The sequence below is a fragment of the Trachinotus anak genome, unplaced genomic scaffold (genome assembly GCF_046630095.1).
Source record: "Trachinotus anak isolate AG129_WGS33_773 ecotype Australia unplaced genomic scaffold, CSIRO_AGI_Tana_v1 ptg000003l, whole genome shotgun sequence".
Taxonomy (NCBI): Eukaryota; Metazoa; Chordata; class Actinopteri; order Carangiformes; family Carangidae; genus Trachinotus; species Trachinotus anak.
The window spans coordinates 5,382,663-5,389,300 of NW_027273854.1; positions in this window are offsets into that span (position 1 = coordinate 5,382,663).

A 6,638-nucleotide genomic window follows, 5' to 3' on the forward strand; every position below is an offset into this window, starting at 1 on the left:
GTAAGTGGTGTTAAACATGTTAATGCTTTAGTCAAATGCATTTTTATGTTTACATTGGATTGAAATCAGTTCTTATCAGCGGTGTTGATGGGGATATTGTTAATGCCTATAAGTGTCTGTGCTGATCTGCCCTGCATATTAGTGTTGTAACACATAAGAGGCTTACTGAAGCTCCATGTAGCTGTATTTGGTTTCACCACTGGGTGGTGCTCATGTCTTTCTTAAAGTAGGATGCTGTAGGCTGTGGTCTCAGTTATTACGTCATTAACACCTATTGCAGTTAAAGATATGCTGTAGTGTCTACGTTGTTGTGGTATGAGTTACTTCCCTTTAACAGTTCGGCTTTGTCTCTAGATTTTATTGATTATATTTTTGTGTCATATGTTTCAGGTAAACATTGGCTCAGTCTCATGTTGGATTTCTAATAATATGATTTGTAATTCAGGCCTGCTTTACATGTCTCTGTGCTACCCACTTGGCTCATCCTGGAACAAGGATTTAATGGACGTTCTGGTTTACATTCACTCGCATAAAATCACATCTGACCTCAGAAAACACTGATCTGAGAGCTGGTGTTTCAGAATGTGACACAAATACTAACCAGTAAGAGCGTTAAATCCAAAATAGCCTTTTGCTGTCCCAATGAAAACATTTTATTTTAGTCGTAGATTTTTAACCTTTCTTAGTTATCTTGAACACAAACAGTACTTTCTCTTCTTTTTTATAATCATTTCCTCAAAATGTAACAAAGTCAAGTAAACAAACCAGTGGAAAAGCAAGTGGGTGCATGTACTAATCATACGAACTCATAGATCTACACCGAGTTTCATCCGGTGATTTTCTATCCTCAACCCAGACCCTAACAGAGGGTAATGGGAGAGTACTGCAAATATTTCATATAATTACCCCAACCTTTTGTTTTTGCCCTTTTCATCCATTAAGAGCTGTCTTTCACACACAAACATCTCTGACCCCTTCTCTCATATAAAAATTGAGATATAAAATTGTCAATGACTTCAACATTAAAAAAAAAAAAATATCCAGACCCCACTATCTTATTCCCAATTCTTTAATCCTACAAGGACAAGACTGTGTCCCAGTCACAGATGGGTTTCCTCAGTTAAGGGTTACAGTATATATGAGTTTTAATGTCTCATTAAACACCATCTATGATATGAGGTAGCTGAGTCATTAAAGGGAGTGATCTCATTATACCCATTTGAATATGACATCAGTGTTACATTAAAAGTACAGCATTAAATGAATACATGCTTATATTATTGTGCTTTTGAGAGAACAAACGCAAAGAACATATTATACAATATAACACTTTCAACTCATTAGTGTTACAGAACTATGGATAAGCCGGCTAATAAATATTACTAGAAGCCACTTTGATTTTCACAAACCCCAGCCCCCACCACCTAACCAAAGCCGCCGTCATAAGCGTTGCCACCGCTGCATGTGCATTTGAATGATCTCTCTTCCTTTTCAGTTTGTGTAAGAGGAATTGTGTGTTTCCTGAAATTAAAAAGAGAAGTTGGCCATCTTCCTGTCACCACAGGATGAAATTTACATTTGTGAGTGTTTTGCACATTTGCATATATGAATAACAAAGTTTTGTGAACTTTATGTCCATTGTCCACTCCTAAGACCTGCGTGACTCGCTGCCAGTCCCACCCCTTTCTGTTAATAAATGACTGCATTTTCTATGTAATGGTGACGATGATATGGCCAAAATTTCTGTTGTGTAAAAATTTTCTTTTGTACATCATCATTAGTCAGTACTGATAAGCGCATTGCACTCATTATTGACTGAAAGATGAAAAATCTGGCCATAAAAATTGAAGAATAGTAGGGGTGTGAACAGGAGGAATGTGATGTCATTTTATTAAGTAAACATGGCGTTGAGCCTGAGCTGAAGACCAGAAGAGGTGTTTTTGGATGAACACACCACAGCAGATGCTGAGTTAACCCTGTTGGAGGTCTGCCAAACAGCCAGTTAGCCCTCTTGTTGCTTCTTTCTGCTTCCAGAGGACACAGCTCTGAGTAGACGTGAGAGTGACGTTTAACGTTTTCTTATCTTCAAAGCTGGGAGGAGGCAACATATTGGATTGTTTGCACAGAGAGATAGTGAATGAGGAACAACTGCAATAAAAGAGGGAAGATACTTTTATTGATTCTGCGACAAGGGCTACAGCTAATGAGAATTAAATAAAGAATGCAATGCAAATAATAAGTTTTTTTAGCTATGCTAGTGACATGGTTTTAAGGTTGGTGATGTCAGTGTGTTGCTCCGCCACTTTGGTCCGGTCTGAAGAATCTCAACAACTATTTGGTGGATACATTTTGTGCAGAGATCCATGGTCACTAAACAATGTATCCTAATAGCTTTGTCGTGACCCCAGATTTTTTTTCCTCTAGCGCCACTGTGATGAGTGAAAAGTGAAAGGACTCAACAATTGTTGGATGGATGTCCATGAAAAAGAGAAATCTTTGGTAAACTCTTCACTTTTCATTTAGTGCCAATGTTTTGTCCGATATTTTGATTGCACCAAATACCTGCAAAAACTATGACATTCCAAAACATCATGTTAAACAGAAAAGCAGCATGTTACTTTTACAGCATTGTGAATAAGTACATTTACTCCGAAGTTGTACCTCAATAACACTACTTTAGTCCACTACATTCATTTTGAAAGCTGTAGTTACTATGCAGATATAAAATATAATCAAGACATAAGTGATGATGTTTTATTATATATGAAACTACCCAACAATATATTAAGTAGTAAAATCAGGCCTGCCTGTACCGGCTAAAGCATTACAGTAATGCTTACACAGTGATGCATCAATAATTCTAACCCAGAAATATAATATATATTACTACATAATGGGTCATTCTGCATAACAAATATTTAAACTTTTGATACTACTCTTACATAGCAAATGTTTAATACTTTTGTACCTTTCATACCTTAACATGTAACAGAGTATGTTCATACTCTGGTACAGCTGCTTTTACATACACAAAGGCTCTGATACTTCCTCCTCCACCACCCCAGCACCACCTCACAGAGCTGCTATTATGGCTGTGGACTTTTACTCTTGTTCATTTCTATTTCAGGCAAATATAAAAACATTTTTACCAGTTTAAACTTGACTTCAATGGGTTTGGGGTCTTCTTAGAATATATGTTCTTCTTTGACCAGAGTAAAAAAAATCTTGCTCTTTGGTCCAAAAGCATCATCCTTTGGAACAGGTATTAGATCAACAACAGAAAATAAAGGTAGCCTAAAACAGTGTGCTTATATAATAATTCAAACGGCAAACCCTTTTCCCCAGAATTCACCCCTGAAATAAGACACACTTGTGTCAACACAGAAAGGCCAGTTGAATTAATCTTGTTGGTTGCCAGGCTGGACTGAAAAATGTTGCAATGTCCCCGAGTATTTGCATGAGATAAAAGTGAGGTCAGCAAGGTGTGTGTGTGTTAATACACTGCTGGATATGTTATGTCTGTGATGGAGTACTGTCCTAGAGGGTAACCATAACAACTGAGCTGTGGCAATACGGAATATGTAAGAAGATTGTATTTGCCTGGAAAAAGTTTGATTTGAATATATTGGATAGTTAAAAAGTTGCTGTGAGAAATAAAGCATTAACTCAGATGAGGGCCCCTCCCTAGTTAAACAACATCACACTCTTTCATACATACAGGTTCAGGAAGAGAAATACTTCTTTGATAATTGGTCAAGAGCTGTTATATTACATTTTAGCATACTTGATGCTACGTAATGATTGCAGTGTTTTGCTGCACCGTACAGTGTAAAACATACATATGCTAGGTAATCTTGAAACATGCTACTAAAAAGTCAAAACTATGCGCCATGTGAAATTTTACAGGTTCAAATAGAGCTTCTAGGTCATCAGTATAAAATATCATGGCACCAGTTTGTTATGATGATGATGATATGGGTTTTTTTATTGTTGTGTTGATAAGGAAGTTGTTAATTCAAGTTCTCATAACAGTTCCCAATAATCCCTGCCATTTTTAACTTGTGTGAAGTGAGTGTCGTCTGTCAACACGCGATACCATTAATCATTGATCCATGGCGGCTCCAGTGGAAAATAAACAAAACACTTCCTTGATAATGAGAGGAAAATATTTAATCAGTCTGATTTTTTGGTTTTTGATATTATGATCAAGCAGACCTAGTTCAGAGGTCTCCGCTGAGCCTTTAGATGTGTGGTGTCAAAATTGATAATGCCACAGAGGTTTGAGCTTCATTTGATAAACATCTTTACTGTTCATCTCATCTGTTTGTTGATGCGTGCTGCCCGTTGTTTCATCCATAATTGAATAAATGTTTAAAAAAAAAAAAAGTCAGCTGTGTGATAAAACGGTGACAATGCTTTCATACTTTCATATTAATATATTTAGTTTAGTGTTGCAGAAACAACAGAGAACAGTTCAGCTGAAACAAACACACACAAAACTGACAAAGCTGCCAACATGGGCTCCAAACGGACTGAGCATGAATGTATTTTAATCACCAGTTATTGTTCTGATGTTGAAGCAGGATCTGCTTCTATGAGGAAAAAACGGGTATTAGCTCTGATGTGATGATGTCAGACCAGCGTTGATCGAGGAGCTCAGACCGCAGCTATTTTTAACCATTAAAAGTTGACACAGGTTTGGCTTGTGACCAAGCTCTAGTACAGAGAGGAATGATCTACTGTGTCCTGATTTTTAGTCTTTGTAAGTCTATACGCTGTGGGTTGCAAGCAGAAGTTCATTCCTTTTCTTCTAATGTAAGTTATATCTGACATATAGTAGAAAAACACATACATTGGAGGGTAAAGTAGTTACTTTTAAAGAAAATATATTTAATCTGTTTTATTCCCAGAAGCTGCTACACACCATGATTTGTTGGTCAAGTATGTCAGTCTGAATTTACTGTACATAAAACCAGAGATATCAGTGATATTTGTCACAGCAAAGCACATGAGCTGCTCACCAATATTAATGCTTTACAATAATCCACAAAATATTAACACCACATTTGTCCCCATTTTCCCCAACTTATATCTGAACTGAAACTTGAAACTTAAAAACATGATCAGAAAAAAGTACTTTGAGTAGATGATTTTGAATTATGATACAATAGAAGCCATTGTGACAACTGGAAAGCTCAAGATCTGCCCGTTAGCTATGAAGAAAATTTCTTTCATGGATCTTACAAGAACCCCCAATATTAGCCATGGCCATAATTGCTAATAAACATATATACATGCACAGAAGTCACTGTCTCCATTTCCTGACTTGTAAACATGCAACAGTCACTATCTGTCTGAATATATGCATTCACAAAGGAAAGAGAAATGTGACGATCCCTCAAACATGTTCATGTTTTTACAGACTGCTAAACCTGAAGAAACGTGAATACTTAAAAAAATCAAAATACAAAAACCTAAATGTCTAAATGAGCTATAATGAGTAGTTGATTAATCGATTAGTTGATTGGCAGATCAACAGAAAATGAATCAACAACTATTTTGATGGTCAATTAAAAGTTAAAATCAAAATTTAATCAAATTTAAGGCAAATCCCAAACATTTCATGTTTCCAGCTTCTCAAATGGGATTTTCCTTGACTTAAATCATAGTAAACTGAATATCTTTAGGTTTTAGACATTTGGTCAGACAAACAAGACATTGGATGACATCTCTTTGGGCTCCAGCAAATTGCGATGGACCTTTGTCTCACTACTCTCAGATGTTTCATTGCCAAAAAAATAATCAACAAAACTTTTTGTAGATTACTGAATATAGTGATGAGTTCCATCATAGAAGAAAATTGAATAGAGAGATTTTTTTGCTCACGTCTGATTTCAAACTGAATCAATAAACTCATAATGAAAACAATGTTTCTGCAAAGGAACCAGAGCGGATACAGATGGGTCACTTGAACTCATTCTATTTAGTTCTGATATTTTGGTTAGTAAGTCTTCGTTAAAGTACTACGGAGTCTACTGAGTTTTCAAGAGTGGCCACAACAAAGAGCTAAAACCTTCACAAATAAAACTAAAACTATCTGCAAGACCAGATGCCACTGAGGCTAAGTGGGGAAAAAGTTTGTGATTTGGGTCAACTGAACTTTAAAGCACTTTACTCAAGTGAAGCAAATAAAATTCTGACAGCAATTGCATGTTTTGTCCACTACTTTCATGCAATTCTCTCAGATCTTACATAACCACTGAAAATATAACAGAATAATGTATAAGGATCCCATCTTTTCATATCCAGACAAAGCCAATTAGCCTGAGATGGTTAGGCCCATTTAAAAGTCCACAAAAACAACATGAGGAGACGGGAATGACCTTGGGGGATGGGTTTATTATGTTTTCATTCTGAATAAGTCTGTGCTCTTATGTTCTCATTTTTGGAAAAGAAGACCTGAAAAATGCTCTGACAAGGGAAGTAGATGGCATACTTCAAAAGTGAATGAAAATATATCATCTAAACTTTGTCCACACAACATTTTGATACGCCTAAATAAGAAACACTGACCTCAAAATCAGATCCTTCCTACTGCAAACCACATCACACCAACACATGCATTACATACAAGGAAC